Below are 24,250 nucleotides of genomic sequence, written 5' to 3'. Positions count from 1 at the left end.
CACTTTTGCTGTACAAGTCTTTACTGATGTTTCAGCATGGTCTCCACATTCTTTGCTTTCTCCTCTTTCTTCCCTGCGAATTAAAACGAGCAATAGTAGTCGTACCACAGAAGCTTTGTTCCCCTAGGTCTGATTGGTGTGTCAACAGATTATGTGACTGTATGGTATGCATTATTTGGGGTAGGGGGTGGGTGTAGGTTAATTTACCACTTGGAAGACACACAGACCTAAACAATTGTCAAACCAAGTCTTTCTATCCGCTTTATATCCAAAAAAAATTTGTCTCCCTTCACATCTCTTCTGTCCAAATTCTATCAACCTGTAGCCTCAAGGAAACAAAATACTTTAAATTATTCGAGCAATAATTTACTTTCTACTTCAAATATCTTTTTGAGCCTGAGATGAATTCTTCAATTCTTCCCCCAGCAAGACACCAGAATTTTATACTCATCTACTTGCATAAGTAGGGAGACAATAAATATATATAAATATTTTTTGAAGTTGAAAAAGCCATATGCAAATTATGATGGATATTATAAAACCCCACCCAAAATAATACTGTGTAATGAGCGCACCTGACTTGTTAAACTGTAACAATCTCCCTTCAAGGGCTGTGTGATTTAAGCTTGGGTTTAGAAGCTGGAATTTTTATTGAGTAAATGTGTGCATTTCAAGATATTTCTGAAATTCCATGTCTTCTCCCATTCCAAGAGAATGTCACTGACCCTTTTCCCAGAACACAGCACATACACTGCTTTTCCTGTCCTTTAATCTATTTCAGAAAATGAGGGCTTTTCCAAATAAAATGTCCCTTGGAAATGCTTTTGTTTCCTGAGTTTTAAGTGTCTAGGTTGAAGAACTTTGAACAGGACTGTACATTCCAACTTTTGGTGTAAACTAATTCCGTATTTATTTTTACTGTATTTGCTGCCTCTCTCTGTACTCTGTTCTTCGTTACTGACGTGCATACGTGCTCAGTTGCTAAGTCGTGTCCGACTCCTTGGTGACCCCATGGACTGTAGCCCACCAGGTTCCTCTGTCAATGGAATTTTCCAGGTAAGAATACTGGAGAGGGTTGCCATTTCCTCCTCCAAGGGATCTTCTCAACCCAGGGATGAAAGTCTCTTCTCCTGCATCTCCTGCATTGGCAGGCAGATTCCTTACCACTAAGCCACCTGGAGAGTCCTTCTTATTGACAGTGACATCTATTTTTGCAACGTTGCTTTGCAAATCACAACAAAGATGTTGTGATGTCCTTTGTTTCTAGAGTTCCATGGGACAGATTTAAAAGTAAGAATATTATCTGATGCTGTCATTCCTCTTTGGCTGAAGAACAGAAAGAGATGATCGCAGCTTAAATATCAGTTACATATTCATTTAACTTGGCCAAAATATGGTATACAAACTACCAATTTTAGGTGACACATATCCTAACTTTGAAAATTTGAGTTGTGCTTAGTTCAAGGTACATTGAAAATGCAACTAGCTTTTAAAATCTATAATTTCATGGATTTTATCGCTCAGGAAGATGCTAAGTAAAAATAAATTTACTATTGATTTTAAGGAAATTATTAAATAAAAACTATTACAGGTAATATGCAGATATAGTAAAGATTGTGAAGGTGGTATGTAAATGGCTAAAGTTTTGGAAATACTGCCCTAACATATTTGAGAAGTTGATATTTTCTGAACCAGTGAAGTATCTTTGAACTTCACTGGTCCTTGGTGACAGATTTCAATGTTAACACGATCTGCTGAATTGCCTAATTATAGATGTACAAAATATAGGTAGATAAAGAAATGCTTTATCAAACTTTTATCAGATCTGCAGCCCTCACCACTTGTCATAAAATTGAAGAGATGCAGAATCTAGCTAATAGTTTTTGAAATAAGAATCATAGAAAGGATGAATTACCCAGACTAAGTATTATGGCTCCATTCTGCCTGTTTCACTGAGGCACCATGAACTCTGAAATTGGGGTGGGGTTGGGGCTGGAGGGTAGCAGTTGGGGAGGACATGATAAGCGTCTTGTAGGTCCAGGGCCATTAACATATCATGGTATGTGCCAGTGACCATTAAAATAGTCATACTGGCAATTTTAAGGGATTCATTCTAAGGAGGAAATAATTCTAAGTCCCATGGAAAACATGTGCTAGCAGTCCAGGCTGACACTGATCCTGTTACTTGCTGCTCAATTTTGAGAGATGTGAAATAGTATTGTGGAATCACAGAGTTGGAAAGGACTTTAGAGTCTGCTGCTGCTGCTGCTAAGTCACTTCAGTCGTGTCCAGCTCTGTGCGACCCCATAGACGGCAGCCCACCAGGCTCCCCCGCCCCTGGGATTCTCTAGTCAAGAACACTGGAGTGGGTTGCCATTTCCTTCTCAATCCTCCTAATTCCAAATTTTTTCTTTTCCTAACATTCTTTTTTATATTTTATGTTTAAATAAATTTTTTAAAAGAATACATAAAATTGTTTTACACTAGAGTATAATTTACAATGTTGCATTAGTCTCAGGTCCACAGCAAAGTGATTTCATTATACGTATATATGTATATTCTTTTGCAGATTCTTTTCCCACCTAGGTCATTACAGAGTCTTCAGTAGAGTTCCTTGTGCTATACAGGGGGCCTCTGTTGATTATCTGTTTTATATATACTAGTGTGTATATGTTAATCCCAATCTCCTAATTTATCTCCCAGCACTCCACCTTTCCCCTTTGGTAACTTTAAGTTTGTTTTGGAAGTCTGTGAGTCTGTTTCTATTTTGTAAATAAGTACTTTTGTATCATTTTTTTTTCAGATATCACATATAAGTAATGTCATACGATTTTTATCTTTCTCTGTCTAACTTACTTCACCTAGCATGATAATCTCTAAAACTCCCCCAATTTTCAAGGTGAGGAAATTGAGGTCTAGCAGGGAAAGGTGATTTGCCTAAATTCACACAACTAGTTTGTGACCCAGCCAGAATTAGAACCAGATCCCCTAATGTGTGATGAATGGAAAGCGACTGGGAGCAGGGGACTTACTGTGTGGCTGGGATTCAACATGAGGTGAACAGATCCCAGAGTTCAGGAATTCACAAACAGGCAGTATCTAAAGGTCTGATAAACCAAGGAAACATGTCTCCCACTCACTATAAATGACATTCAATCTGGTCACCACTGCTAGATTAAGATGCTGCTGCTGCTGCTAAGTCGCTTCAGGCGCGTCCAACCCTTTGCAACTCCACGGACTGTAGCCCACCAGGCTCCTCAGTCCATGGGATTCTCCAGGCAAGAATACTGGAGTGGGATGCCATGCCCTCCTCCAGGGGATCTTTCCAACCCAGGATTTGAACCCGTATCTCCTGAATCTCCTGCATTTCAGATGGATTCTTCACTGCTGGGCCACCAGGGAAGCCCCTCTAAATAATAATATAAATGTTTATTATTCAGGCTTCCCGGATGGCTCAGGGATAAAGAATCCATCTACAGTGCAGGAGATGCAGGAGACACAGTTTCAGTCCCTGGGTCAGGAAGACCCCCTGGAGAAGCAAATGGCAACCCACTCCAGTATTCTTGCCTGGAAAATCCCATGCACAGAGGAGCCTGGTGGGCTTACAGTCCACGGGAGTCGCAAAAGAGTTGGACATGACTGAGTATGCTCACATTCATTATTTATTAATGCACATTTATTAAGTATATTCTGTGCAGTAGTCCCCCCCAACCTTATCTATGGTTTTGCTTTTCATGGTTTTACTTACTCTTGATCCAGAAACATTAAATGAAAAAAATTCAGCTAAATTTTTTTTAAATTATTTTTAATCTAAAAAGAAAACTTTTTGTCTGTGCTGGGTCTTCCTTGCTGAGTGGGCTTTTCTCTAGTTGCTGGGAGTGAGGGAGCTACTCTTTTCATGGCAGTGTCTTGCACCGGCTCTAGGAGTGTGGTTTCAGTAGCTGCAGCTCGTGAGCTCAGTATTTGCAGCTCCTGGGCTCTGGAACACATGCTCAACAGTTGTGGTGCCTGGGCTTAGCTGCTCCTCAGCACGTGGAATTTTCTCAGAGGGAAGGGATCAAACGTGTGTCTCCTGCAACGGATGCTTTACCACCGAGCCACCAGGCGCTTGCTAAGTTGCTTCGGTCACGTCGAACTCTTTGCAACTCTATGGACTGTACCCCCCCAGGCTCCTCTGTCCATATTCTCCAGGCAAGAACACTAGAACGAGTCGCCATGATCTCCTCCATGGAATCTTCCCAACCCAGGGATAAAACACACGTCTCTTATGTCTCCTGCACTGGCAGGCCAGTTCTTTACCTTTGGCACCACCAGGATGCCCCCAAAATATTAAATTACCTTCCCTTTAGAGTAGCGTGATGAAATCCTGCGCTGTCTGGCCCGGGCGTGAATCTCGTGATTTGAGTGTGGAGCGTCGCCCCCCTGTCAGTCACCTAGCGGCCGTCTTGGTTATCCAATACACTGTCCCAGCAGTAAGCCAGCCTTATTTTACTTCATAATGGCCCTAATGAGCCAGAGTAGTCACACTGGCAATTCGGGTATGCCAAAGAGAAGCCATAAAGTGCTTCCTCTAAGTGGAAAGATGAAAGTTCTTGACTTAATCAGGAAAGGAAAAAAATGTATGCTGAACTTGCTAAGATCTGCTGTAAGGACAAGCCTTCTTTTCATGAAGTTGTGAAGAATGAAAATAAAATTTGTGCTAGTTTGCTACCACACCTCAAATTGCAAATGTTTTGGCCATAGTTTGTGATTAATGTGTAGTTAAAATAGAAAGGCATTGTGAGTGAGTGAAGTCACTCAGTTGTGTCCGACTCTTTGCGACCCCGGGGCCTGTAGCCCTCCAGGCTCATCCGTCCGTGGGATTCTCCAGGCAAGAATACTGGAGTGGGTTGCCATTTCCTTCTCCAGGGGATCTTTCCGACCCAGGGATCAAACCCAGGTCTCCCGCATTGCAGGCAGATGCTTTACCCTCTGAGCCACCAGGGAAGCCCAGAAAGGCATTAAATTTATGCAAAAAGTTATTTTGAGAGAGAAAGAGAGAGAGAGAGAGACCACGTTCATGTAACTTCAGTTACAGTATATTGTTACAATTGTTCTCTTTTATTATTAGTTATTGTTATTCTTCTGTTGTGCCCAATTTATAAATTAAACTTTGTCATAGATATGTATGTAAGGTATATATAGGGTTTGATACTGTCAACCAAAACTCACTTAACAATAAAGTTAAGAAGAAAACATTGTTAGCATTGAAAAAAGGAAAAACTTGATCTTTGCATTCCCACCTTTGAGGTCTGGCTTCCCAGGTGGCTCTAGTGATAAAGAGCCTGCCTGCCAACGCAGGAGACAAAAGAGATGCAGACTCGATCCCTGGGGTGGGGAGATCCGCTGGAGGAGGGCATGACAACCCATTCAAGTATTCTTGCCTGGAGAATCCTGAGAATCCCGTGGACAGGAGAGCCTTTATATAATGCAGATGAACATTGCACACTAAACGGGGAGGGAGAAGGCCCAAATGGAGAGAGAATTTTATGCTTAAATTTTCTTGTCTTCCTTTAAAATATAAATTTTATCCCATTAGTTCTATCCATGGTTTCAGTCATCCACTGGGGTGTCTTAGAAACAATTTCCTGTGGATACGAGGAGACTACTGTATGTCAGTCTTATTGCTACAAGGCTTATATACATTTATTTTATTTAATACTCACTACAGTTTGTGAGACGGGTACTATTATTCATCATATTTACTTAATAAATGGTAATAATTATTATTTCCACCTCTTTGCTATGCTGTTAACATCTCTCCATTACTCTGCCTCATGCAATACACTTCCTCTACCTCGAATTCCAACCATTTACTAGAGCTCTGCCAATTGTCTCTTAATATCCCTTCTGAGTAAGATGGCACGCGTGCCAAACCAGACTTTCCCCAGTACCTGCAACTATGTCTGTCCTTCACTTGCCTTCCTGACTTGAACAAATAACTCCAAAGGAGGTTCTGGCCTTACCCCAGGCTCCTGCATCCTGCTATTAAGAGTACAGTGCCTGCCACATACCCAGTAGGAGAGATCTTCTCTTAGGAACACTTTGATAAAAGTTAACAGTTACTACTGAGGGTTGGGATTAGTTTTCTGTGTTAGGTGGGATGTGGGGGTGGGCGAAGTGGTGAGGAAGTCTAGTTCTGAAGTAAGGCTGACAGAGAAACAAGAGATAACACACGTGGAACTGCCTCTAAGTTAACCATAGGATACGAGTGAAAGAGAGGAAGGCAACGGCGACCCACTCCAGTACTGTTGCCTGGAAAATCCCATGGGCGGAGCAGCCCATGGGGTCGCTAAGAGTTGGACACGATTGAGCGACTTCACTTTCACTTTTCACTTTCATGCATTGGGGAAGGAAATGGCAAGCCACTTCAGTGCCTGGAGAATCCCAGGGATGGGGGAGCCTGGTAGGCTGCCTGCTGTCTGTGGGGTCGCACAGAGTCGGACACGACTGAAGCAACTTAGCAGCAGCAGCAGCGTGAGTGAAAGAGAAGCCACCAAAATATGTACTGAGTCACAGTGTTTTGTTAAATCACTTCTGAGTGTATCTAGGCATCACAGTTGAGAGACAAATATCAGACTGCTTGATTATGGTCAAAGAATACTTAAATTTTGAGAACTTACACTTTTTAAAACTTCATCGTAAATATTATAACTATGCATAGAAATAATGCTATCAAACTATAATGCTTAGTTCTTAGTGCAACCAAGGGTAATTCTTTTCTTTTTTACCATATTTTTTCTACAAATTTTCTACAATAACACTGTTTTGCTCTCATAATAATAACATGTTTCAAAATTCTAGAGTCTTAAAAAATATATCAGAAATAACAGTGGTACAATCTTAAAATCGTTTATGATTTAAATACTTCTTGATCATGACTTCTGGGAAGCATCTGGTAGGCTGGTAATAACTCATTTGCAAGCTAGTAGCCACCATGTGTGAAAAGGGAAGTTAGTATGAAAGAAAAGCATTGCTTATTATGCAACAGATTTCAGAAGTTCCACAGCATCTTAATACCATAATTCCCGAAAGTCACAGTTGTCAGAGAAAAAACTTCTTAGACTGAAGCTGCACACATACAAAGTAAAAGCCTCAGTGGACATGAGGGAACCAAGGAGTTCCCCTGGCCAAATTTTCTCCAAAGATGTATCCCTTCCAAACACCCCATCTGCTTCTACTCAGCCTCTTCTGAACACAGTTCTTCTAAGAGCTGGCCTTTCACTTCACTCTCCTGGAAAGGTGGGGTCATTAGCTGAGGCAGATCAGGATTTCAATGTGGACATTTTTGAAAATGTGTTGCTTATTGAATATCCAAGTGCACATAATCAAACAGTTGAAAATATGCTTCTGTAAAGTTCAAGAGAGAAGTTTGAATGGGAGAGAGGAAATAGATGATTTTCAACCAATACACGTTATTTAAAGTATTAGTCACTCAGTCGTGTCCAACTCGTTGTGACCTCATGGACTGTAGCCCACCAGGCTCCTCTGTCCATGGAATTCTCCAGGCAAGGATACTGGAGTGGGTAGGCATTCCCTTCTCCAGGGGATCTTCCCCACCCGGGGATCGAACCCATGTCTCCTGCATTGCAGGCAGATTCTTTTCCATCTGAGCCACCAGGGAAGCACACGTGATTTAAAACCATAAACTAAATGACATCACCAAGGAGTGGATTTAGATGGAGAAAGCAGGAGGGCCAGAGGCTGAGCCTTTGCACATTCCAGCAGGATGGGATTTAGGAGAGAAAGAGAACCAGTCCAAAGGCCATGAAGGAGTGACCCATAATGTTGGAGGACAGACAAAAGACCGAGGTGTCCTGGAGGGCGGTAGAGGAGGCAGGGTCTGCGTCACAAGCTGTTGGTGTGTTGACTAAGATGAGGAATGAGAATGGACCGCTGGATTCAGGTATGTAGAGTCTATCAGGGATGTTGATCAAGGCATTTTCAGTAGCGTGATGGAACGAAAGTCTGGCTGAAGTAATAGCTGTCTTCCTGTGTAATCAAAAGTGAGGAGGAGTGATGACCAGTTGTAACTTCTCCACTCTCTTGGGGGACAAAGGAACGTGAGTTTCCTCTGTTCTCTTATCCGGATGTTTCAGATAGCAAGCATGCAACAATGCCTATGACACAATGCAGGAAATAGAAACTTAGAGACTATTTCTTACTGTGTTTATTCAAAGGCCTCTGCGTTTAAAATTTTTTTTTTTTAACTAGGAGGTTCTTCTAAATCAGAAATGGATTGAAATCTAATAAACACAGATTTGGGGTAAGTTTTCATCTGAAACTTTTGAATTCTTTTTTTCCTAATGCTATAACTCTGTATAGTCACTGTAGAAAATATGAAAAGAGGAAATAATCAAAAAGTATGACTTTAGAAGCAAAAGCTCAATATTTTGGTGTATTTCCTTCTGATTAACTTTTTATGTTTCCCTTATTTTTTAATTGGTGGAAAATTGCTTTACAATTTTGTACGGCAGTGCGAATCAGTCAAAATTATATGTATACCCCTTCTCTCCTTAGCCTCCCGCACTTCCGCCCATCCCACCCCTCTGGGTCATCACAGACAGCCAGATTGGGCTCCTGGCCTCCTGATTATTTTTAAATTGTTTGCATGAATTTTGGTTATATGCACATCAAGTTTACTTTTATAACTATTTTTAATGTACACGTTTAAGTGGTATTTTGTGCTACCATCATTCCCATCCATCCACTGAATTCTTTTCACCTTGTACAGTCAAACAATCACTTTTCATTCTCCCCTCCACCCAGCCCTGGGAACCATCATTCTACTTCCTGTCTCTATGAATCTGACAACTCTAGGTGCCTTGTGTGAGTAGAATCAGGCAGTATTTGTTCTCTCGTGACTTACTTATTACACTTAGTATGATGTTCTCAGGTTTATCCTTCTTGTAGCAGATGTCTAAATTTCCCTTTTAAGGCTGAATAGTATTCCACTGTATGTGTATACCACATTTCTCGTATCCGTTTATCTGTTAATGGACATATAGGTTGCTTCCATCTTTTCTGGCTATTGTGAATATTAGCATGGTACACAGATATCTCTTCAAGTCACTGCTTTCAGTTATTTTGGGTATGTACTTGGAAGTGGAGTTGCTGGATCAGACGATTTTTCTATGTTTTAATTTTTTGAAGAACCATCATGCTGTTTTCCATAGCAGCTGTACCATTTTGTATTCCCACCAACAGCGTGCTAGGGTTCCAACTTCTCCACATTGTGGCCAACACTTTTTCTGTTCCTGTGTTTTTTTTCATAGCAGCCATTCTAATGGGTGTGAGGCAGCATCTCATTTCAATTTTAATGTTCATTCCTTTATGATTAGTAATGATGAGCTTATTCATTTCTGTAATGGTTAGTAACAGGGAGCTTATCTTTTCCTATGCTTGTTGGCCATTTGTATATCTTCTTCGGAGAAATGTTGAAGTCCCTTGACTAATTTTTCGATTGGGTTGTTTGTGTTGTTGGGTAGTAAGAATTCCTTGCATATTCTGGATATAAACTCCTTATCAGCTACATGATTTGCAAATACCTGCCCCATTCCATGGGTTTCCTTTTCACTCTGTTTACTGTGTCCTTTGATGCACAAAAGTTTTTTAATTTTGATGTAGTCCAGTTTTTCTAAAAATGGCAGCCCCCCAGTTTTATTCTTCTTTTAAAGATTGTTTTGATTATTTAGGGTCCCTTCAGATTTTATATTAATTTTAGGGTGGATTTTTGCTATTTCTGGAAAAAAAAATGATTGATCCTCAGTGACTTTTTAAAATATAATTGCTATCATGCTGTATGAATTAATGTATATTCTATTTTTTCTTACTTAACATTATAATATAGTTATTCCATTAAAATATAAACATTAGTTCACTTTATTGAAATACTTCATAGACATACTTTACAATGACTAAATGAAAGAAAATAAACAAATGGAAGTATACCCAAAAGATTAGAAAATATTTATGCTTCAAATTGTGTGACCTCTATATACTTTGGATACTATAATCATAAAGATGAGAAAATTTTTATTTGAGCCATGTCAGAGTATTAAGATGTAATATTTACCCTAAGTGAGTAGGAAGGAATGAAAAGCAATTGTATTAGTTTAAAAGTCTGTTAAAATATGTATTTATATCACTTTTGACCAAATATGACTCTGGAATTCACTTATTTACTTAGGAAACATTACTGAGTCTCTGTAGTTTTTGAAGCCCTGGAAACCTAGATTTAAATTAGATGTGGTCTGGAGAAATCCAGGGACTGCATGAGGTCACAGAGGGAAGGACAAAACTGAGTGACTTTCACTTTCACCCTCAGGGAAAGGGAATAAATACTAAAACTTCACAAAAATCTCAAATGTGTCATAAGCAGTGCAGGATCTTAGTTCCCCAACCAGGGACAGAAACTGCGCTCCCTGCGGTGGAAACACAGAGCCTCAGCCTCTGGACTGCCAGGAAAGTTCCTCACTTCCTCTTTAAGCTTTGCATTAAACCTATGGGGAAGTGGTGTTAGCCTCATGTAGAGAGGGAGGGGGAATGTTCATTTTAGAAAAGCAGATAAAATAGAATAATTGGGGCATTCGCTGGCAGTCCAGTGGTTAGGACTCTGCTTTCACTGATGAGGGCACAGGTTCAATCCCTGGCCAGGAAGGTAAGATCCCCTGCAAGCCATGTGACAGAGCCAGTAGATAAATAAATAGAATAATGTAACAATAATGTCCTACGGGATAGCACAGGGAACTGTGTTTAATACCTTGTGATAAACCATAATGGAAAAGAATATATGCGCTTAACTCACTTTACTAAATAGCAGAAATTGGCACAATATTGTAAATCAACCATACTTCAATTTTTAAAAATTAAAAATGAGCTGACTTACCTATCGAAGGTGACAGGAAGAGTGAGTGACAGGACTAAATACAAGCTCCGGGTTGTCTACCTCCAGCTCATGCCCTTTTCACTCCCCCAGGCTGCCTTTCAGTGGGTACGACCTGAAAGGAGGCTGGAGTATATACAACGGAGAGGTGAAGTCGCTCAGTTGTGTCCGACTCTTTGCGACCCCATGGACTTCTCTGTCCATGGGATTCTCCAGGCAAGAATACTGGAGTGGATTGCCATTTCCTTCTCCAGGGGATCTTCCCAACCCGGGGATCGAACCCGGGTCTCCTGCATTGGAGGCAGACGCTTTAACCTCTGAGCCACCAGGGAAGCACAACTAATTTATATGAACAAAAAAAAACTGTGACTGCAATTACTTATGCTAGGTAAGAGTCAAGAAAGGTTTTAGAGAGGTGGCACTATAAAACTCAAAAACTGAAGAATTCCCTAAAGATGGGGAGAACAGCCTTTGTTCATTCATTCATCTATTCACAAACCTGCACTGAGCTTCCCCTGTGTGTTAGTCATGGAGCAAGCTCAGCTGCATGCTGGAGATTCAAAGGAGAGCCAAGGAGACACTGGGCACTCTCAGGACTCACGGTCTCTTGGGAGACGATTAAGTAACCGATGTATAACAGAGCCTTGGACCAAGCTCTGCCACAGAGTCAAAAACAGCAGAGTGCTGTGGGATGCTACTCCAGGACGCTCAAGGGCAGAAACTACGTTACATTGCTTGCAGAGCTGAGCAAGGCAGGTTGGACTCTCCATGCCAAGACCAGAGGCCTCGACTTCAGCCCACAGGCAACAGAAAGCCAACAGACATTTTTAAGTAGAGGTGACACTGTTCTGTTTTTAAGAAGCTATCTGGCCGTCCATGAAGGGTAGAGTGTGGAAACAGAGAGGGACAGATAGCAGGAAAACTGGTGTAGAGGCTGACCGTATGAGCTGACTGTATGTACCGGCAGCAACAGGAGAGACAGAGAGAGTAGAGACCACATTTATGAGAAGTTTGTCAGTCTTCGCCGACTGTAGGATGTGTAGTGAGAATAAGGTAGGGGTCGAGACAAGAGCAGGAACAAAGGCTTGAGTTCATGTGTATGTTCAGAACCACTACATTATTTGCTAGTGAAGGACTTCTGGAGCATTTCATAAACAGCTAATACTCCTTTAATTATCAGTATTTCTTTCATATATTTAGTCACTGTAAAATACCCTCATAGTTTAATAGATCTTTTTTTTTTCCCTCTCAAGCCATTTAAACATGCCTTGCAATGCTAGTGAGTGAATGAAAGTCTCTCAGTCGTGTCCGATTCTTTGCGACCCCATGGACTATACAGTCCATGGAATCCTCCAGGCCAGAATACTGGAGTGAGTAGCCTTTCCTTTCTCCAGGGGATCTTCCCAACCCAGGGATCGAACCCAGGTCTCCTGCATGGCAGGGGGATTCTTTACCAGCTGAGCCACAAGGGAAGCCCTTGTTAGCAAACTCTTTCTCCATAGCCCAAGTGTAAACTTTATTGTAGTTACAGTGGAATATCATAGAGATGAAACAATGGATTACTTTTTCTATATTGAAATTCAAAACAGTTAATGGATTTTTACTGAAACAGTTAAAAAAAGATTGTTGGTTAGGTAAATGGTATGTGTCACTATTTTAATGTTTCAAAAAAGTTTTCCAAAAAAAAAAAAAGTTTTCCAGTTTCTTACACCATGACTAAGTCTTGTAATTTATTTATAACTTTTTTGTTTTATGGAGTGCCATATTTGTTTTCATTCATAAGTGAAAATATGCGTGCATGCTCAGTCACTAAGTCATGTCCAACTCTTTGCAATCCCACTGACTGTACCTCTGTCCATGGGATTTCCCGGGCAAGAATAGTGGAGTGGATTGCCCTTTCCTTCTCCAGGGGATCTTCCCGACCCAGGAACTGCACCTGTGTCTCCTGAATTGCAGGTGGATTCTTTACCCCGAGACTCCAGGGAAGCCCAAGTAAAAATGAACATCTATTAATAGTTATCTGGCAATGGCAGCCCACTCCAGTACTCTTGCCTGGAGAATCCCATGGACGGAGGAGCCTGGTGGGCTGCAGTCCGTGGGGTCGCTAGGAGTCGGACACGACTGAGCGACCTCACTTTCAGTTTCCACTTTCATGCGTTGCAGAAGGAAATGGCAACCCACTCCAGTGTTCTTGCCTGGAGAATCCCAGGGATGGGGGAGCCTGGTGGGCTGCCGTCTCTGAGGTCGCACAGAGTCGGACACGACTGAAGCGACTTAGCAGCAGCAGCAGCAGCCTAAGCTGTTATGTGCCACCAGAAGAGGGCAGCAGTGAGGCACTATAAAGAATAATATTTACAGATTCTTCAATTACAGACAGTTAAGACCATGATTTGAATGAATGGATACGTTCCTTCTGGCTAACATCCTAATTAACTGGCTTATTTTCTGAGCTACAGACTATGACATAAACATTGCTACAGAAATTTCAGAAAGTCTGAAGATGATCTCATAATGCAACGTGGTGAGAAATTTATGGAAATTTCTATTAAAACTGATGAGGATTAACACTGAGAAATACTCTGAAAATTTTACATCAATTTGAAAGGAAGAGATTGGACGATGAGTTAAAAGCAAGCATGTTGTTTCTTGTCATTTCAACAGTGTATGCAGAGAATGTAATAGTTTACAGAGACAATAAAAGGCATCTTATTCTCTTTGAACATTACAGATATTCATGAGATGAAAAGAAACATTTCCAGTTTGTCACGTATGCAGTAAGCAGTGAGTAGCATTAATCAACTAACAGAGGCTGCCTGTATTTAGCCAGTATCTTCTTTTAGAAACATTTAACAACCACAACGTTTAAATTGAACTAGAGTTGATTTACAATGTTGTGCTCGTTTCTGCCGTACAGCAAAGTGATTCAGTTATACATATATATCCAGATATATATCCATTCTTTTTTTAAAGAACATATTTGCTTTTCTATTATGGTTTATCACAAGATATTGAATGCAGTTCTCTATGCTATACAGTAGGTCCTTGTCATCTATCCATCTAAATGTTAATAGTTTGCATCGGCTAACCCCAGAGTCCCACTCCATCCCTCCAACACACCTCCTTACCCTTGGCAATCACACGTCAGCAAGTATTTTTTGAATACCCTTATGTGCTAGGAACTGGTTTAGGTGTTCAATATTCCAGGCTATAGGACGGAAGAGAACAGACATATTCCCTGACCTGTTGAAGAGTATAATATAGTGGGGAGGATAGACTTTAAACAAAACCTCAAAATTAATTCATTAGTTATAGGTGAGAGAGAAAATGGAAAGCAGTCTACCACGGGGCCATAAATAAATTAGTCTGGGCTCAACCCACAAATTGGAAAGTAAATAAAATTTTTAAAAGGACTCAAGAAAAACCTCTGAAGTTCTTAACACCCATTTATATTATCCTTGTGTTTTAACAATACATAGAGTGGATAAGGTGAAATTTACGGATGTTTGAAAACAACAGTCAGAAGAGTATTTGGGTAGTTGATAAGCAGCCATAAAACACTTTGCCAATTTGAAGTGTTATAAAATGCCCCGAGCCTCGCTGACCACCTCAGTCAACTCCACCAGTCATGAGGCTAGCCTGAGCTGCCGCGGACTCTCTGTCCTCTCTTGATCCACTCTAAACTACAGATCCCTATCAAACCTGGAAAACAGGTGTGTGAATATAATCCCCCCTCTTCTTTTTCATTCATCTTCATCGGTGGTTTTCCCGGGCTGTGAGTCCACTTCTAGACTCTCTAGCTTCCCTGTGAGTCTAGACCCCTTGGTTAAATGTATCTAAATGTCTACAAGCACTATAGACTTCTGTTTTGTCTCTTTGACCTCCATTGTATATACACTTCCCAGACCCGGGTTCGCTCAGCTCTCTAGGCCAGAGCTAATACAGTGCCCCAGCTGACTCTGATGGGACCCATTATGATGATCCATAGCTGAGCTCTGAAAGATGCTTGTCGATTCTTTTCTTCATCCTTAATTGTCTTTTCAATTCTCCACAGCACTGTTCCAATCCAGGTTCTCTCTTTTCAAGCTGAATTTACGCCTGCCAAATTTCCTTGTATCTGACTGATAGGTTACCGGATTATGCATGGAGAATGCTCAGATTTTCTCTGAATCATTAGCCATTTGTTTCTCCTTCCATTCTGCCTCAGAAAAACGATATTCTACCTTGTATTCAAGCCTACCCCCTCTGTGTTAAAGTGACATCTTTTTACCTACTTTGTGACTTGACTCATTATTCCTTGTCCCTTTCTTTCATTTCTCTTTTTTAAAAATTTTGCCTTTTGACATCTTCTCCTTAGCCTATACACATATTCAAATTGAATGATTCGTTATGAAATGTTCATTTCCTTTGAGACTATCTTCTCTCTTTTCCCTTCTTTTAACAGCCGCACTTCTCAAAATAGTAGTGGATAGTTAAGTCTACATTCATCCCTTTCACTTCCTTGTTTGCCACTCATCCATCAACTTCTGTCCTCTTCTGTAACCTCTCTTTACAGAAACAAGGGGAACTTCTCAATCACCCAATCTAGTTGCCTCTTTTTCTTCATGGGAAATAGATGGGAAAACAGTGGAAACAGTATCAGTCTTCATTTTGGGGGCTTCAAAATCACTGCAGATGGTGACTGCAGCCATGAAATTAAAAGACGCCTACTCCTTGGAAGGAAAGTTATCACCAACCTAGACAGCATATTCAACAGCAGAGACATTACTTTGTCAACAAAGGTCCATCTAGTCAAGGCTATGATTTTTCCAGTGGTCATGTATGGATGTGAGAGTTGGACTGTGAAGAAAGCTGAGTGCCGAAGAACTGATGCTTTTGACCTGTGGTGTTAGAGAAGACTCTTGAGAGTCCCTTGGACTGCAAGGCGATCCAACCAGTCCATCCTAAAGGAGATCAGTCCTGGGTATTCATTGGAAGGACTGATGCTGAGGCTGGAACTCCAATACTTTGGCCACCTCATACGAAGAGTTGACTCATTGGAAAAGACCCTGATGCTAGGAGGGATTGGGGGCAGGAGGAGAAGGGGACGGCAGAGGATGAGACGGCTGGATGGCATCACCAACTCGATGGACATGAGTTTGGGTAAACTCCGGGAGCTGGTGATGAACAAGGAGGCCTGGCGTGCTGCTATTCATGGGGTCGCGTGAGACCTGAACTGAACTGAACTGAACTGAGTAACTCCCTGGGGCTTCCTGCAAAACTTGTTACCCAGTATCACTTCTCCACAGTCTCCTGGTCCTCACACCTGGCCAGCTACTTCTTTTGCAGGCTACTGTTTGCCTCCTTTATTCTCGTATAATGGCTTCAAGTATTGCCCCTTATTCCCAAATGTATCTCCTGTTCTAATCTCTCTCCTGAGTTTAACTCACATTTCCCACCTCTTGTAGAGAGCACGGTTTCTCTGCAAGCTTTCATGGGCACTTCAAACAGAACTCGTCTGAACTTATGTCTCTCAGTGGCATCCAGGCACCCTGAACCACCCTGAACCACCTGCTGACTCCAGTTGGGATCTGCAAAATCGCTTTGCCCTTTGTCTTGCTGTGTCCCTATCCCGCACTATCTGTCTGCAGTGCACCTCCTCACGCCATTTCCCTTGTTTCCCACACCCTGCCTCCCCATCATTCTCCCACTTGTTGGAGTTGCCATCCTTCAATGTTTGACTCTTGTTTTACCCTCTGAATGAATAATAACTGAACTAAACCTCTTCCCTATTCTTCACCCATTCTTTGCTTAGAATTCAGCTGTATCTGATCATACTCAGTCTTGTATTTGAGATACACCTTTGTGCTTGCTGTCTCTATCAAAGCCGGAGTCCTAAAAGTATGGGGCTGTGCCGTATTCACCTTTTTATCTCTACTGCAAACCACGGCACATAGCAGAAACCCTGAACATTTTGGTTAGTTTGTATTGTTGGAAGAAAAGTACCACAGATCTTAATTTTTAAGAATTGTTTCTTTTGAAGAGCGCAGTTTGTAATTCACAGGCTACAAATTTGGGAGATTGTAGCAAGTATAAAAACAAATACACTGAATAAAGTTGACATTTTTGCCTTTATCCTATTTCAGTTAACACAGATTTTTAGGCAATTCTACTCTGTAAGAGGCTTGTTGAAGGGTGATGAAATTCTTGGAAGTCTGGTGTGCAGCGCAGGGCTGGCCGGGGCTGCGTCGCCATGGAGCGGGACGGGGAGGGGATCAGCTGTCCACGCGGCCCGCCCTCAAGACCCAGGGGCTGCGTTTCCTTCACGTCACAGTGGGCTCCCTGCTGGCCACTTACGGCTGGTACTCGTCTTCAGCTGCATCCTTCTCTACGTGGTGTTTCAGAAGCTTTCCACCCGGTTGAGGGCCTTGAGGCAGAGGCACTTAGATCAAGCTGCCGCTGCTCTGGAACCTGATATTGTTGTTAAACGACAGGAGGCTTTAGCAGCTGCTCGTTTGAAAATGCAAGAAGAATTAAATGCACAAGTTGAAAAACATAAAGAGAAATTAAGACAGCTTGAAGAAGAAAAAAGGAGACAGAAGACTGAAATGTGGGATAGCATGCAAGAAGGAAAAAGTTATAAAGGAAATACAAGAAAGCCTCAGGAAGAAGACAGTCCTGGGCCTTCTACTTCATCAGTCATCCCCAAATGAAAATCCGACAGAAAGCCTTTGCGAGGAGGAGGTTCCAATCCTTTGTCTGGTGAAGATGGTGGACCTGCTTCTGGAGACCTGGACGCAGAGGACCCTCATCTGCTGGATGAGGCTAAGAATCTTGTTAGTGTCACTTTTGACATTAGCAAGATGAATCCTTAACCCTCAACTCAACTGTCTTAGGCACGCTTTTCACAGTCATTAGCCAGGGGGAGGGGCTTTCTTTCTGTTCTTAACTACACTGATGACTTCAAGGATCGAAGGCGGCATAGGGTGTGGACATGGCCACTAGGCAGTAATTGCAGTTAATCACACTGCACTGAAGCCACTGACTGTTCATTGATTTTACAGGTCTTTGTTAGTTGGTAGCTAAGGGCTTCCAGGTGATTGGTGATCTTGATAAAAGAGACCTGGCAATGATCCTTCAAGTTAAGAGGTCCTGGCCGGTAGGAGTTTCTGTGACAGCTTGCGTTGAATGATGTCTTCCTTGTAAATGGTGAGCTCACCAGCAAGGATTACTGATGCAGACAGTTGACGGGGTTGTTCTGTAAATTTATATGTACAGAACTGTTTTAAAAAAGAGAGAGAGAGACTGTAAATATTTTTTTTTAATGCAGAGAACATTTTCAGTATCTTTATTAAATTTAAGGAAATTTCTTTATGCACTTGAATTTGTCTATCGAACATAATACAGTTTTTTATCATTCAAAAAAAAAAAGATGAAGTCTGAGGGTCTGGGATTTTGTTTTACTTTCCTTAGAGTTAGTACGTTAGCCTGCTACTTCTCCATGGACGCTGACTGAAGATGTGAGACTCCTGGGTCAAAGACAAAGGACTTCACTACTCAGAGCACAGCAAGGAGCATGACCATCATGTTGACACCAGTTCCTCATGTCTTCCTAGGTCGAAGGAGTGATACTGAGCAGTCTAGGTGGATGTTGGTGGGTTTGTGTTGCAGCCAAGTTACACTGAGTTTGAGGAATCCTCTTTGGCCCAGAGGGAGACATTACCTCATTCCTCACAGCTGCTGTAAATACAACCTGCTAGATAGCCCAGAAAAGAGAGATTGATCAGGCATTCATAACATACCCAGAGTCTGCCTGCAATGCAGGAGACCCAGGTTCAATCCTGGACTGGGAAGAAACCTGGAAAAGGAATTGGCAACCCGCTCCAGTATTCTTGCCTGGAGAATCCTACAGACAGAGGAGCCTGGTGGGCTACATTCCATGGGGTCACAAAGAGTCAGACAAGACTGACTACCACTTTACCCCCTGAGAAAACAGTTCTAGATTTTAAACCTGATGAGAATTAAAAAAAAAAAAAAAATCAGAGGGTTAATGAGAATAAGACTTTGTAGTCTACCTGGTTTTATAACAAATAAAATTTCTAACCACTTTACCTCATGAGAAGTGAATCTAGGCCTCATATATAAAATAACCACCAACTAAATCCAAAAGACCTCAGGCAATGTCTGTAACTTGCTAAGTTAGTAGTATAGAAACTATAGTTCTTTACATCTGCAGCCTTTTGCCATATACTGAGCTTCTTTGAAAGTTTTAAGAACTTTATACTCATCAGAGGATTTTTATCAGGTATGACTTTTACTCTCTCAAAATGGTAAATTGAACTGTAAATTAGAGTATGCTAGTAAACTGGATTAGAATTAAACACTTCCTTGAATGTGTGCAGTTGAACAAATAAAATACCTTTTCCTCTCAAGATTCTCTTGAAAGAAAGGAGTTAACCTGAAATTTCTTGTCAGCCTATAGAGGTGAGGTACTTGAGACAGAAGGGGACGACAGAGGATGAGATGGTTGGATGGCATCACCGACTTGATGGACAGGAGTTTGAGCAAGCTCCAGGAGTTGGTGAAGGACAGGGAGGCCTGGCGTGCTCCAGTCCATGGGGTCGCAAAGAGTCGGACACGACTGAGCGACTGGACTGAACTGAACTGAACTGACTTGAGACATGCGAGGTGGCAGCCCAGACTTGAGAGGGGAGTTACTTTTTACATTGATGATTGTAACTCCTGTTTCCCAAGACCAAATTAGCCCTAGTGACTAAAACGCTTAGGCAACAGTCACAGAAATTTTGTTATTGCCTATTCCGACTTTCAGCCTCTCCACTCCCCGTGTTTTTCAGGATGCTTTCCAAGCTCTACAAGCCTCTGCTGTAGTGTCACCGTCACTCTTAAAATTGGAGATTGACCGCCTCCAAGGTTCACAAATGTTTCAGCAACCCTAGGTAATTTGAACTTCTAAGCTGCCACGAGTTGCTCAGACTTTGCAAGGAAGGCCTTGTTTTGTACGAGCTCTAATTCGCTTGCTCCCTTTCTCTCCCCTTGCAAGGAAAGTCACCCGGGCTTCCCCGAAGCAGAGTTACAGGGCTTTTGAGTAACTCATTCATCACTCGGATGGAGCCTTCCACTCCGACTCAAACTGGTTTCCAACATAGGCCATATGCCTGGAGACCCTACCACACCTCATGGTGAGTTTTCAGCCTTCCTGAGTTGCTTTCCTTTCCTTCCCTCGAGTTTATGGAAACTTTCATCACCCTTTTATGTTTGAAAATCTTTGCAGTAGAGGTGATCATCATTTCTTTAGCAGCCATATGCTCATTACCAACATCCCATTTTCACAGTTTGCTCTGTTATTCTTCCCTGACTGCTGAGATTGTCCTATACAACCCCCCCCGCCCCACCCCCCTACCCCCCCCCCGCCCCTCTACCCCGCCCCCCCCCCGCCCCCAGAGTCATTGTTTCTTTAACTGATCAGACCAGGGAAGGACAGATGATGCCCACAGGTAAGGAGCTGTGTGTTGCGCTAAGACTTTATCTTTGAACTAAGGATGCTGAGACTGAGTCATTTTCTATTAAGCTGTTGAATCAGAAGGGCAGGTAAAGCCAGGATGAGTGAGTCAGATAAGGGTGGTTTACAGAGAGAAATAAATCAGACTCTGTCTCTTCTGTTCACCTCTGTGCTCTTTGCACCTAGCATGGTACCTGGCATAGCAGGCTTTCAGTAAGTCTTAGTGGAATGAATGAGGCAGACTGTGGGGGTGTGTGTGTGAGAGAGAGACAGACTACTTTTGCCTCCTACAGCTTTCATTTCCTGATCCCAGTCCCACATGAAGACAACCTTCATTTTCTGCCCTATGTCCATGAGATATCCCTGTGTCCATCTAATAATTTTTCCTTTATGCTAAAGTTAGTTTGGGTGTGTTCTGCTCCTTTGCAGCTAAATTAAACCTAAGAATCTCCCACTTCAGTGGGCATGTTTCCACTTGGTCCAAGTGAGCCTCACCTTTTGGGGATGAATAGAAACTCAAATTCAACTGAGAATTAAAAAAAAAAGACCTCCACAAATAAAGCTTCTTGATCTCCTTAAAAGGCAACCTCTGAAGAAAAACATGATAGAAACTGCAAATTGAGGATCCTTTTGGAGACAGGGTCAGACTTTAGGCATTGTTGAGTGAACACGACTTTATTTAAAGTCAATGGAGAGTGTCAGATATGATCAGGACACTCTTGCCAACCTAAGCTCCAGGTAGAGGAAGAAGAACAGTGAGTCACAGCTTTACCCTGAACTCTGGAATGCTACTGGAGTGACTTGGTGATACAGAGACTTCTTTACAGTTTCTGATTGTACTCTTGGCTGTTGTATAGCACACCATAGAAAAAGGTTATTCTTTCCTGCTCCCTGCCTTGGAGGACACATATAAACCTGGGAGGCAGAAAAGTAGTTGAAAAATTCATTGGCAACCATCATAGGCTTGAAACAAGGGAAAATGTAATACTGGAAGCAGTATGGTGTATTTTTCAAGAGCATAGTTTTGATGTGAGACCAATGTCAAGAACCAACTCTCCAACTTACTAACTAGCTCTGTGTCCTTGACTAAGCTGCTTAGTGCCTTAGAGCTGCAGATTTCTCATCTACAAAGTGCAGATAAAAAATACTTATAAATATGCTTTAAGTATTAGATTAGATAATGTCTGTAAGTTCCTAGGCCAACGGTACCAACCAAGTGTTCAGTAAGTAGTAAGGGTGGTTAGGATAATTAGTGCTTTGTAATACAAGGATCAATGAAAAGTGTGTTATTTTCCTGTTAACTGGAAGGGAGGTTGTATTTTTTTAAGTTTGTGTATGTGTGAGCACGTGCTCAATCATGTCCGACTCTTTGTGACCCCATGGGCTGTAGCCCACCAGGCTCCTCTGTCCATGGGATTTTTCAGGAAGAATACTGGAGTGAATTGCCATTTCCTACCCCAGGGGCTCTACACAGGGAGTGAACCCGCTTCTCTTGTGTCTCCTGCATTGGCGGGCAGATTCTTTACCACTAGTGCCATCCGAGAAGCTTAAGTTTAGAAACTTAAACACACTAAAACCTGTATTTCATAGCTCTTCTATACTGTTATCTTTTGCAAATAAATCCCTGAGTGTAGACAAATGTAAAAGAAGGGTCCAGGAAACATCTAACAAGATAGTAGTTATGCAATAGATAGCCATCAGTTGTGGTGTCAGTCAACAGCAGAGTTCAGTTTAGTTCAGTTCACTCGCTCAGTCGTGTCCGACTCTTTGCAATTCCATGGACTACAGCACGCCAGGCCTCCCTGTTTATCACCAACTCCCGGAGTTTACAACCCATGTCCACTGAGTCTGTGATGCCATCCGACCATCTCATCCTCTGTTGTCCCCTTCTCCTCCCGCCTTTAATCTTTCCCAGCATCAGGGTCTTTTCAGATGAGTCGGTTCTTCGCATCAGGTGGTCAAAATAGTAGCAGAAGCAGAGTAAACTCCCCCAAAAGGAGGCACATGTGAATTCTCACAGGTGATCGTCTCAAGACCTTAAAAGCAATTGTAGACCATATGACCTGTAGATGGCGAGCTTGGATAGGGTGAATATTAAGCAATGACTACATGGAAAAGAAAGCAGTGGGTTTTCTTTTGTTAAAGGGAGGACTAAGAAAAGCGGATACATTCTTAAAAAGCTGCACAACACACACCAAGCCAAAAGCATCCTTCGCCAACACACTGGGTTCTTTCTTCCAAGGGGACCATCAGCCTGGATGTCAGAGTGAGCCCACCCTCAGTCATGTGTGCCACTGAGAGACAAGACTGTATTTGCTGGTAGAAATGTTTTGGTTGAGTAGTCATGCTAGTTGCTAGTTAGCAATACAAGGAAAAGGACTGTCAAGTAGGGAACATAAATAGATTTCTTGTAAATCTCTTGAGGGGTATAGAAACATTACCTTCTCAGAATATCCATAGGTAACACTCTGTACCTGAACCGATTGTGCATGTCCAAAATAGCCACATCTTTTGATCTGAATATTATAAATAATTATATCCTCCCTTGCTCGATTACTGCCGCTGTGGTGTGTTTGCTCTGTTACCCTCCTCAAGGCAATTTCTTTAGGGACCAATTACCATTCTTTGCTGATGTCATTTCACTGGCTGAGGATTTCTAGAGCACCACGCAGGGCATTCAGGACTACTAGAGGAGCTCTGTAGTACTTTGAACAATGTATGTGCCCTGCCTACTGGATACATGTGGGGTTTTCTCCCTTAAAATTCTATCTTGGAGTACAGATTTTACTATCCCAGGTCACAGCTACCTATAGCACTTGAGTTTGTAGGGAAATGAGTATGACTTTCCAAAACTGCCTGCACCTACAGTGGCCTGAGATGTTCTGCTGGTTCTTTCAGCTGTGAAGAAAGCTCAGCAACTCCTCCAGCAGGCTGGACTGATGACCGCGTGCTGCCTTATAAAACAGGGTCACTGTCCCTAAAGGGCCGCTCAGCTTGTGGGTCAGGTGAAAGGACATCTTTAGACTTCTATGGTGCCTCTGCCCTGTCATTTATTATGAGGCTGAAATTATTGTCTGCACATTGGCCTCCCCACAACTGTGGACTTCCAGAGTCCAGAAACAGCATCATATTCATCTCTTTATCCTTAAACTGTTTGTGTTTGGCACACAGTAGGTACTAATAGAAATCTTGAAAGAATTAAAGAATTAATATATGTGCTTGGGATGGACAAGAATGCAGGAAGGTGGAAATGTCAATTTAGAGTGAAAAAAAAAAAAAGGAGGAAGGTAGGCAACCTACACATGAGGAATTGTACCAATGTTAGACAAATATTATTCCTAAAGAATAGAAGAAGAGAAAAGAGCCGCAGACTGTGTATGGCCTAATCCATTTATTTTTACTAACCAAACTCTCAAGAGATTGACTAACATCCTGTTAACTGTTGCCACCGGAGAACACACCTCTCCAGAGATCGCAGTGTTTGTGTCCTAATTCTATGTATTTCGTATCTTCATTCATTTTACTACACAGAGTACTAACCACTATATGATCACAATCACAGTGTCTTCATGCATTTCATTTTTTTATAGCTATTGTATATGATTTTTTTTTAATTTTTTAAATTTTAATATCTTTAATTCTTACATGCGTTCCCAAACATGAACCCCCCTCCCACCTCCCTCCCCATAACATCACTCTGGGTCATCCCCATGCACCAGCCCCAAGCATGCTGCATCCTGCGTCAGACATAGACTGGCGATTCAATTCTTACATGATAGCATATATGTTAGAATGTCATTCTCCCAAATCATCCCACCCTCTCCCTCTCC

The 24,250-nt window shown here is 41.9% G+C and overlaps 1 protein-coding gene, 1 non-coding gene and 1 pseudogene across 29 annotated transcripts in view; 2 read left to right on the top strand and 1 right to left on the bottom strand.

Annotated features, from left to right (window-relative positions):
* ALPK1 (alpha kinase 1) overlaps positions 1-24,250 on the top strand; it is a 114,415-nt gene that overhangs the window by 1,116 nt on the left and 89,049 nt on the right. For 6 of the 28 annotated variants that reach the window (XM_069593503.1, XM_069593515.1, XM_069593512.1 and 3 more), the window contains exons 2-5: positions 979-1,056; positions 8,254-8,305; positions 19,756-19,857; positions 19,962-20,100. The exons of 2 other annotated variants lie outside the window; for them this stretch is intronic. The gene's annotated coding sequence lies outside the window, so the exon portion shown is untranslated. Of the gene's footprint in view, positions 1-978; positions 1,057-8,253; positions 8,306-13,652; positions 13,706-19,755; positions 19,858-19,961; positions 20,101-24,250 lie in introns of all 28 variants that reach the window. 20 more of the 28 variants (XM_069593516.1, XM_069593507.1, XM_069593514.1 and 17 more) reach the window with 7 other exon arrangements.
* TRNAW-CCA (transfer RNA tryptophan (anticodon CCA)) lies at positions 11,185-11,256 on the bottom strand. The gene has a single exon. It is a non-coding gene; the product is annotated as a tRNA-Trp (tRNA).
* On the top strand, positions 15,532-17,796 carry LOC138442312 (selenoprotein S pseudogene; annotated as a pseudogene).

This window comes from Ovis canadensis, chromosome 6 (genome assembly GCF_042477335.2).
Source record: "Ovis canadensis isolate MfBH-ARS-UI-01 breed Bighorn chromosome 6, ARS-UI_OviCan_v2, whole genome shotgun sequence".
Lineage (NCBI taxonomy): Eukaryota > Metazoa > Chordata > Mammalia > Artiodactyla > Bovidae > Ovis > Ovis canadensis.
The sequence above is the reverse complement of the archived record's forward strand: the minus strand, read 5'-3'. Positions and strand labels throughout refer to the sequence as shown.